Consider the following 11,535-nt stretch of genomic DNA (forward strand, 5'->3'; position numbering starts at 1 on the left):
CAACTTTCGAACCTGACGACCCAAAATTGCTACTGGCTTCACATCATAGGTCAAATCATCATCCAACTGAACCGTGCTGAAGTCCAAAACATGAGACGAATCCTCAATATACTTTCGGAGCATAGAAACATGAAATATCGGATGCACACTCGACAGGCTGGGTGGCAAAGCAAGCTCATAAGCCACCTCCCCAATCCTTCGAAGCACCTCAAAAGGCCCAATGAACCACGAGTTCAACTTTCCTTTCTTCCCAAATCTCATAACACCCTTCATGGGCGCAACCTTCAGCAAGACCTTCTCACCAACCATGTAGAACACATTTCGAAGCTTCCGGTCCGCATAACTCTTCTGTCGTGACTGTGCTGTACGAAGCCTCTCCTGAATCACCTTCACCTTCTCTAAGGCATCCTGAACCAAATCTATCCCCAATAGCCTAGCCTCGCTAGGTTCAAACCAACCAACTGGAGATCTACACTGCCTCCCACACAAAGCCTCATATGGAGCCATCTGAATACTCGACTGGTAGCTGTTGTTGTAAGCAAACTCTACAAGCGGTAGAAACTTATCCCATGAACCTCCGAAATCAATAACACAAGAACGCAACATGTCCTCCAACATCTCAATAGTATGCTCGGACTGCCCGTCCGTCTGAGGGTGAAAAGCTGTGCTCAACTCCACTTGAGTACCCAACTCTCGCTGAACAGACTTCCAAAGCTGGGAAGTAAACTGAGTACCCCGATCTGAAATGATAGAAATTGGAACACCATGCAGCCGAACAATCTCTCGGATATATAACTCTACTAACCGGTCTGAAGAATAGGTAGTACAGATAGGAATGAAGTGCGCATACTTGGTCAGCCGATCCACAATCACCCAAATAGCATCGAACTTCTTCAAAGTCCATGGAAGTCCAACAACAAAGTCCATAGTGATCCTCTCCCACTTCCACTCAGGAATAACCATCTGCTGAAGTAAGCTACCCGGTCTTTGATGCTCATATTTCACCTGCTAACAATTAAGATACCGAGCTACAAATCCCACAATATCTTTCTTCATTATTCTCCACTAATAGTGCTGCCTCAAATCCAGGTAGGTCTTCGCGGCACCCGGATGAATAGAATACCGCGAGCTATGGGCCTCCTCCAGAATCAACTCTCTCATCCCATCCACATTGGACACACAAATCCGGTTCTGCATCCTCAACACCCCATCATCATCGATGGTCACATCTCTGGCATCATCATGCTGAACTCTGTCCTTAAGGACAAGCAAATGCGGGTCATCATACTGGTGCTCTTTGATGCGATCAAATAAGGAAGGCCGAGAAACCATGCAAGCCAACACTCGACTGGGCTTCGTAATATCCAACCTTACGAACCAATTGGTCAAGGCCTGATCATCAATTGCAAGAGGTCTCTCCCCAACTGAAATAAATGCCAAACTCCCCATACTCACTGCCTTTCGGCTCAAAGCATCGTCCACCACATTGGCCTTTCCCGGATGATACAATATAGTGATATCATAATCCTTAAGCAACTCCAACCATCTTCACTACCTCAAATTAAGATCCTTTTGTTTGAACAAATGCTGAAGACTGCGATGATCAGTGAACACCTCACAAGATACGCCATACAAGTAATGCCTCCAAATTTTCAATGCATGAACTATGGCAGCCAACTCCAAATCATGAACGGGGTAGTTCTTCTCATTGGGCTTCAACTGATGAGAAACATACGTAATAACTCTACCCTCCTGCATCAATACACAACAATCCCAACTCTCGAAGCATCACAATACACAGTATATAAACCTAAAGCTGATGGCAAGACCAAAATACTGAAGTTATGGTCAAAGCCATTTTGAGCTTCTGAAAGCTCTCCTCACACTCGTCTGACCATACGAATGAAACACCTTTCTGAGTCAATTTGGTTAAGGGTGATGCGATAAATGAGAATCCCTGAACAAACCGGCGATAATAGCCTGCCAACCCAAGAATGCTACGAATTTCTGTGGCTGAGGACGGTCTAGGCCAACTCTGAACCGCCTCAATCTTCTTTGGATCAACCTAAATACCCTCACTGGACACCACGTGCCCCAAGAAAGCCACTGAACTAAGACAAAACTCACACTTGGAGAATTTTGCATAAAGCTTCTCCTCCCTTAATCTCTGCAATACAACTCACAAATGCTCTGCGTGCTTCTCCTATCTACACGAGTACACTAGGATATCATCAATGAATACTATAACGAACGAATCAAGATAAGGCCGGAACACGCTGTTCATCAAATGCATGAATGCTGCTGGGGCATTGGTTAGCCCGAAAGACATCACAAGGAACTCATAATGACCATTTGTGGTCCTGAAAGCAGTCTTAAGAATATCTGACTCCCTAATCTTCTACTGGTGATAGCCCGAACGGAGATCAATCTTGGAGAACACTCTCGCTCCCTGAAGCTGGTCAAATAAATCATCAATGCAAGGCAAGAGATACTTGTTATTAATTGTTACCTTGTTCAATTGCCTATAATCGATGCACATTCTCATTGTGTCATCCTTCTTCTTCACAAACAAAACCGGTGCACCCCAAGGTGACACACTAGGATGAATGAACCCCTTATCTAGGAGTTCCTGAAGTTGTTCCTTCAATTCTTTCAGCTCTGTTGGTGCCATACAATACGGCGAAAAAGAAATGGGCTGAGTGCCCGACACTAGGTCAATACCAAAATTAATATTCCTGTCCGGTGGCATGCCTGACAGGTCTGCAGGAAATATATCAGGAAAATCCCTTACAACTGGGACATGATCAATGCTAGGAGTCTCAGCTCCAACATCCCTCACAAATGCTAGATATGAAAGGCAACCTTTCCCAACCATTTGCTGGGCCTTCAAGAAAGAGATCACTCTACTAATAACATAATCAGTCACACCGCGTCACTCGATCCGCGGTACACCTGGCATAGCCAAAGTGACGGTCTTAGCATGACAGTCAAGAATAGCACGACATGGAGATAACCAATCCATGCCCAAAATGACATCGAAATCCACCATGCTCAATAGTAATAGATCCACTCGGGTCTCCAGATCCCCAATAGTCACCACGCATGACCGGTACACACGGTCTACAATAACAGTATCGCCCACGGACGTAGATACATGAACAGGTAAAGCAAGAAACTCACGGGTCGTACCCAAATAATGAGCAAAATATGATGACACATAAGAAAAGGTGGAATCGAGATCAAATAGTACAGAGGCATCTCTATGGCAGACTGACACAATACCTGTAATGACAGCGTCTGAAGCAATGGCGTCTGGCCTACCTGGAAGTGCATAGAAATGGGCTTGACCGCCCCCGATCGACCTCTCCATCTGGGGCGACCCCTGGCTACTTGACCTCCTCCCCTAGCTGGCTGGGCGGGTAGTGAATTAACTGGAGCAGAAGTCGAGGGCTGACCCCTCTGCTGGGACGAACTAGCAACACGACGAGGACACTTCCTCCACACATGCCCAAACTCTCCACACTCAAAACAACTCCCAGGTGCTGGAGAAGGGGACTGAAGGGAACCCTCGCACCGGAGTGACTAGTTGACGCACTCAGCATAGAAGAACCCTGAGTTGACGGGGCGCGAGATGAACTCTAAGTTGGGAGGGCACTAAGTGATGACTGGACCTACTGAGTATCGTGATAACCATGACCCGAAGATGCCCCACGATAACCTGGGTGGGCTGACTGAGTAGGACTGAAAGAACGACCTCTACCATGCTGGAACTGGCCTCTCGAAGGAGCACCACTGTAACTGCCAGATCCTCGAGGCCTCTTGACCTCCATCTCCTCCCGATCCTGACGGTGAACCACCTCAATCTCGTGAGTGAAATCAACCACCTCCTCAAACGTAGCACCCAACGCTCTCTCTCTAGTCATCCGAATACAGAGATGGTAGTTAAGGCCATCAACAAATCTCCTAAACCTCTCACAATTTGTCGGACCATCCAGACGGCATGACGAGCCAACACAGAAAACCTTAACTCATACAATGACACAGTCATATTCCCCTGTCTCACCCACTAAATTTGTCTACGCAGCTCCTTTCTGCGAGACTGCGGCACATACTTCTCCAGGAAGAGAACATAGAACTCATTCCAGGTAAGGGGCGCTGCTCCAACCAGCCTACATCTCTCATACGCCTCCCACAAAGTGAAGGCAACCCCAGAAAATTGAAAGGTAGTAAATGCCACACCACTAGACTCAAGAGTCCCTGCTGTACGGAGTATCCGCTGGCACTTATCCAAGAAACCCTGGGCATCCTCGCCCTTTTCTCCACTAAATGTCGGAGGCTGGAGTCTACCAAACCTCTCAAGACGACGCTGATCATCATCTGGCATAACTGGAACAACAAACTTCTGAGCTGGTGCAACCGGCTGGGTGGAGGTGCCCCCGACATCTGAAGTCCCTATACTACCTGCTCAGGTGTGCGAGAAGCTGGGGTCTGATTGCCTCCCTCGGCCTGTGAAGTAGCCGTTGCTGTAGTGGTTGAAACTGCCTTAGCCAGGCCAGTGCAAACTGATAAGATCTGTGCCAAGGCCTCTTGAAGACCCAGAATCACGATGGGCACAGTTGGTGCCTGAACTGGTGCTGCTGGAGCATCTATAGCTGGAGCCTGATCCGGAGCTAGGGCAGCTGGTGGATCTACAGGTGCTTCCCTTGCTGCTCTACCTCTGCCACGACCACGACCGTGTCCACGGCCTCTAGTGGTCTCAACTGGTGGCACTGGTGGTTGTCCACCTCGTCCGGTAGCTCACGTCCTCACCATCTGTAAGAGAATGGAATAACAGAAGTTTAGCACTTGGACCAACAAATTCGCACGACAAGCATTTCAAGAATATGAAGTTTTTCCTAATGGTTATGTAGCCTCTCGAGGATAAATACAGACATCTCCGTATCGATACGCGAGACTCTACTAAACCTTCTCATGACTCGTGAGACCTAAGTAACCTAAGCTCTGATACCAACTTGTCACGACCCAATTCCCTGAACCCGGTCGTGATGGCGCCTCTCGTGAAGACAAGGCCAGCCACACCAAAACATACCACCTCTTTTAAACATTTAAATATAAAAAGTAGTTCTAAAACATGATATAATAACCATAATTTGCGGAATTAATGATAACAACAGTAGAAACCATCCTGACACATCCCAAACAGGGATGTCACAAGTCATAAGCAACTAATAGTTCCGAAAACCAGTCTACTAGATACGAAATCTGTTACAGAAGTTCAAGAACATGAAAATAGTAAGATAAGGGAAGCACGGGGGATGCGGACGCCAAAAGCTACCTCGTAGTCTCTGAAAACACTACCTGGACTACGAGGATCAGCACTCAGGAGCAGAATCTGCAATGCCTAAATCTACACACACGGTGCAGGGAGTAATGTGAGCACTCCGGCTCAATGAGTAATAATAATAAATAATGGCTGAAAGTAAGAAAACACGCAAGGGCACAGAGCAATTTTATACCAAGAAGTAAAATCACTTAAGGCAGAAAATCCATGAAGAAATCAAATGAAGTTCCATTAAACCAAGTAAAATAGGTAATTTAGCAAGTGAATAACAAGTAGAAATCCACCCCTTGGGCATAGTAACAATCACTCAAAATAGTATCAGCCCCTCGGGCTCACTCTCGGCACAATATCAGCCCCTCGGGCTCACTCTCAGTACAGTATCAGTCCCTCGGGCTCACTCTCAAAACATGATGGGTACCCGCGCTCATTGTGGGGGTGCAGACTCTGGAGGGGCCCCTTACGGCCCAAGTGCAATATCAAGCTATCTCGTGGCAATAAAAAGTATCTTAGGTCCTCGGCCTCATATCACTCAGCATATCCTCACATATGGCCCTCGACCTCACTTAGTCCAAAAATCATCACAAACCCCTCGGGCATTAGTGAAACAGTAGTTCTCAGCCCAAAATATCATTTAAAAATATCATTTAATTCAAATACGAATAAAAGTGGCTGAATTTGTAAAACAGTAAATATCAACAGGACTGAGTTCAAGTAATAAGTGAAATAGTGAAGAATTAGTGATTAAAATCCTCGGAGGGTTAAAATAGTTGGCACGAAGCCCAAATATGGCAATCAGCCCAAATCATGACGATAACAAATACATTTCAGTCAAATACGCGGTAAAATCATCAATCGGGACGGACCAAGTCACAATCCCCAGTAATAAAAGACCCCACGCTCATCACCTAGCGCGTGTCTCACCTCAATATAGCACTACGATGTGCAATCTGGGGTTTCAAACCCTCAGGACATCATTTACAACCATTACTCACCTCGAACCGGCTAATTCTCTAGCCCGCGATGCCTTTGCCCTCAAATTGGCTTCCACGCGCATCGAATCTATCCAAAATCAGAACGAATACGTCACAATATGCTAAGGAAACAAAGCCCAAGCGAAAACAATCGAATTATCACAAAATTTCAAAAATTGGTCAAACTCGACCCCCGGGCCCACATCTCGGAATTTGACAAAATTCACAAAACTAGAATCGTTATACTCTCATGAGTCTATCCATTCAAAAATTATCCAATTTCGATACCATTTGGTCCTTCAAATCATCATTTTATATTTTTGAAAGATCTCACAATTTTCTTCCCAAATTCCATCCCAAATCACGAATTAAATGATGAATTCAATAATAGATTCATGTACTCTAGCCAAATCAGAGTTAGAATCACTTACCCTGATGAATTTCTTGAAAACCTTCGAAAAATTGCCAAAATCCGAGTTCTCTAGGTCAAAATATCAAATAAAACCCAAAACCTCATATTTATAGAGTACCCCACAGATTTCCACCTCCGCAGGCTGAACAAAATCCACCGTGGTTCGCACAAAACCAGTGTGGTCCGCACAAAAATGACCGCGGCCGCACAAGCTTTCCTCTGCAGTGACAAGCTTTAGTATTTTGGCCATATTTTTCCCTAAAAATGTCCAAATTATGATATCTTTACCTTTATAGAAACTAGACACCAAGAGATACAATTTTTGTTTTTGAATCATCTCAAATTTCTTTGTAGATCTATAGATATGAGCTTCCGAAGTAGGACCAGCAGAATGTTCTTCACCGCGGCCGCACACCATTTTGTGCGGTCCACACAACACCTACCGCGGCCGTACTTCACTTTGTTCGGTCCGCAAAGCACATACCGTGGCCGAACTTCTTTTTGTACGGACCGCACGGGTGAGTTCCGAGGCCTACAACCCTTCTGGACCTGCTACAGCTATGATTTTCGGCCTAAAACATTCTGAAACCTACCCAGAACCTACCCGGAACTCCCGGAACTTCAAACCAATTATAACACCACATCCCATGACATCGTTCAAACTTGTTCAAAACTTCGGAATGCTCACAACAATATCAATCACCAATTTAACATAGGATTCAAACCTAAGAACTCCAAGAACTCTTAAATTATGCTTTCGATCAAAAAGTCTATCAAATCTCGTCCGAATGACCTAAAATTTTGCACACACATCCCAAATGACACAACAAAGATATTTTCCCTGTCGGAATTCCATTCCGACACCTATATCAAAATCTTACCTATCAACTGAAACCGCCAAAATATCAACTTCGCCAATTTAAGACTAAATCTTCTCTACAACTCCAAAACCCATTCAGATCGTGCTCCTAAGTTAAAAATCACCTCCCGAAGCTAACCAAACCATCGGAACTCACTTCCGAGCCTTCTAACATATAAGTCAGCATCAGGTTGACTTTTTCAACTTAAGCCTTCTTAAAAGAGACTAAATGTCTCATTTCTTACCAAATCCTCTCCGAACTCGAACTAATCAACCCGATCACATAAAAAACGGATAACGAAGCGTAAAGAAGCTATAATAGGAGAAAATAGAGCGGTAACTTATGAGACGACTGGCCAGGTCGTCATAGTGGGTCACCGATACCTTTGTCTTTTTGGCCGCCGAGAAAGTTACGCCATTAATTTCATTGCCTACAAATAATCATGTTGATAGTCAATAGAGGAGGATCTTCTGCTATCTTCGAAGGCTCTACATTATCCCTGCTACGACCGTAATTGTTCTTAGCATGATCGCTTAAGAACTCTCTGAGATGGCCGTTTTATAACAACGTCGCCACCTCTTTGCGCAGATACCAACAGTCTCTAGTTTTATGGTCGTGAGTCCCATGATATTCACACCATAAGTTAGGATCCCTGTAGCTGGGATAAGACCTAATTTTCTTCGGAACCCTGCTTCTTTGATATTCCACATCACCGACACCAGCTCCACTTTGGATATGTTGAAATTATAATATGAAAAGTTAGGATATGAGGAATCCCAGCTCCTCGAAACATCTTTTTCTTGCAACGATCTATTGTTTTGACCGTAGTTAGTTCTCTTATCAAAAACGAACCTATCTAAGGACCTGAACCCTTTGTTGATGTGTTCATCGGTTCTCTCGTAAGGCAGGAAACTACCTTTAGAAAATTGCCTTTGAATTTATCTTGGTTCTTGTCTAAGTCCCGCCCCTTGGTTGATGTCATTAACCCAAACGGATCATCTTCTATCCTTATTTTGACTCGTAATGGTTATAAACATCTGCCTATATGGTCGCCTGGAACTCGAGCAAGCTTTCCTTCAGCTTTCGGGAGTCATTGGAGCTTCTCGGGTTCAAGACCTTAGTGAATGCCTCAGCTACCCATTTGTCTGGTATAGTCGGTAGCAACATCCTCTCTTTCTAGAATCTGAACATAAATTTCCGCAGCAACTCGGACTCACCTTGTGCGATCCTGAATATGTCCGCCTTCCTGGCTTGGACCTTTCTGGCACCGGCACAGGCCTTAATGAACTAATCTGCAAGCATTTCAAAAGAATCTATTAAATGCTCGGGTAATAGAGAATACCATCTCAAGGCCCCCTTCGTGGGGGTTTCTCCAAACTTTTTCAGTAGAACCGACTTGATCTCATGTAGAGCCAAATCGTTTCCTTTCACTGCACTTGTATATGTTATGATGTGCTCCTGTTCGAAGTCCCATCGTACTTTAGTATGTTTGGCATCTTGAATCTCTTCGGAATTAACTCGGGTGTTGCGCTAGATTTAAAGGGCAACTGAGTATATTTTTTCGAATCTAGGCCATTCAAAACTGGTTGTCCTCGCGAAATCTGGTTCATTCGGGTGTGAAATTCCTTCATGTTGTGATCCATCTGCTCGTTCATATCCCTCATATATCTCCTAAGCTCAAATTTGAATGGATCATTACTATTGTCGTTCCCAGATCCATTACCGGTCCCCCCGGCATCATCAAAGTTGACCTCACCCCTTGGGGGTATTCTTATCAACTCTATGAGCCGTCTGAATTTTAAGGAACGCTAGGAAGAACCAGGCCTCTTCTATTTGCATTGTTAGAATCGCATGACAACACTTGTTTCAATACATCATGACCCGGTCCTGCCTTGAAAGCTGGCCCATGATGGCTTTCGGTTGCTCTCTCAAGATCCTTACTATTTTCGCAACGTGTTCATCTTCCGCATCGGGAGGTGGCTCCTGTACAAGTTGAGGATACTGTCCTCCATGGACTGGGATTGCCTCATCCCCCTCATTGTGGGCGTCACTGATTGAATCCTCATGTTGAGATAATTTTCACATGCCTCACCGTTGTATGCGATGTTGACATTGTTAGCTGCCATTTTTTATTTTTTGCTAATAAACAAAGAATCAAACAAGTTACTAGTAATAAACGCAAGGATCAACTCAATTACGCAACTGTCTATGCCTTACAGTGTTGTTTACCTGTCAAACAGTACAGTTGAATTTGTTACAAGGTTTATGGACTAGCAATCTGATTTGATCCAAAAATGATAAGTAAATAAGATTAAAAAATAGACTTCGCGTTAAAATTAAAAGAAATGAAAAGCTTGGCTCTGAGCGCAATTCCTTCGAGTATAAAAATAAGAACAATATGAAAGAACAAGTCAAATTATTATATTGAGCTTGAGAAGGGAATGTAACATAAGTTTTGCCAAGCTTTCATCTCCGTACAATGACTGTTGAAACTACTGTTTATAGCTATATCTAGGGAATCAAGATCCTAGGATCGAGCTCCTCTTAAATGATAATAAAGAGGGACCATTGATGAATGTGTAACGGCAGACCATGAATGCTAATATTCTCTGAAAAGGTTGCCTATTTAATGCTAGGGAATACTCTTCATTGAATGCCATTTGGTGACAAACATTCGACCCGTTTACGTTATTGTGCTCCCTTCAAGGTCTATCCGATGCCAACTACAAATGTTGTTCCCAGTGTCGGTTGCTACCCAACTCGTCTTCTGTTTGTCTTTGGTTCCAAGTGTTATGCTATTGTTCGATCATTTAATATAAGCCAATTTTAACCTATACAAACTACTGTTCATCATGCAGAGAAGATGTTCATTTTATACGAAATAACCCATCAACAATTGCATATAGAGAAGAAATGCAAAAATATGAAAATCAAGCTACATAAAATTGGGATATCGTGTCAAAGACAACGAATCTTAAATCTATTTCTTGCAAATAGATTTACAAGATAAAGCACTATACAGATGGATCAATTAAAAGACACCAAGCTCATCTTGTAGCACGAGGTTTTTCCAAGCCATATAGAGTGGACTATGATGAAACATTTAATCCAATGACAAATATTACAACTGTTTGGGTCCTAATATTGCAAACTTGTAGCTAGTAAGGGTTGGAACCTGTGGCAGATGAATGTAATGAATGCATTTCTGCATGGAGAGTTGAATCGAGAGATCTACATATATCAACCGATTGGGTTTCAATAATATCATCACGGGGTTTGTGTGTAAACTCCAAAAAATGCTCTATAAATTAAAGCAAGCGCTAAGGGGGTTGTGTGGTAAGATTGCTGAATTTCTTACTCATGATAGTTATTTTGTAGCACTTGAATTCCAATTATTTTGTGAAAATTATTGGCAAAAACTAGCTATTGTGTTAGTATATGTGGATGACCTTATTCTAATAGGAGATTATGAAGAAAAAATTCTGCAAACAAAGGAAAACAAGTCAGTATACTTCCACATGATGGAACTTGGACATTTGAACCACTTAGCTTAGAGGTTGGCCGCACAGAAGAAAGAATTGTCCGCATCAGCAAACAATAAGATCTGTGCTCATGAAGGGAAAGACCTAAAAGATGCAATAATGTATGGACAATTAGTGGGTAGTTTGATCTACCTAATGCTAACAAGACCCCATATTTCTTATGATATTGGTGTGATGAGCCGGTACATAAAAAATGCAAAGAAGCCTCATTTGGAAACAATTCAAAGGATTTTGAGATATATTTTAAGGGTATCCTTGGATATGGTATTATGTACAAGAAACATGGAGATTGTAAGTTGGTAAGCTATTGTGATACTGACTATACATGTGATCATGATACTCAATGATCGAGTATTGGGTATGTGTTTATTCTTGGGCCCAAAGAAGTTTCTTGGTGCATGTAGCAAGA

Source organism: Nicotiana sylvestris, chromosome 4, assembly GCF_000393655.2.
Source record: "Nicotiana sylvestris chromosome 4, ASM39365v2, whole genome shotgun sequence".
In the NCBI taxonomy this organism is placed as follows: Eukaryota; Viridiplantae; Streptophyta; class Magnoliopsida; order Solanales; family Solanaceae; genus Nicotiana; species Nicotiana sylvestris.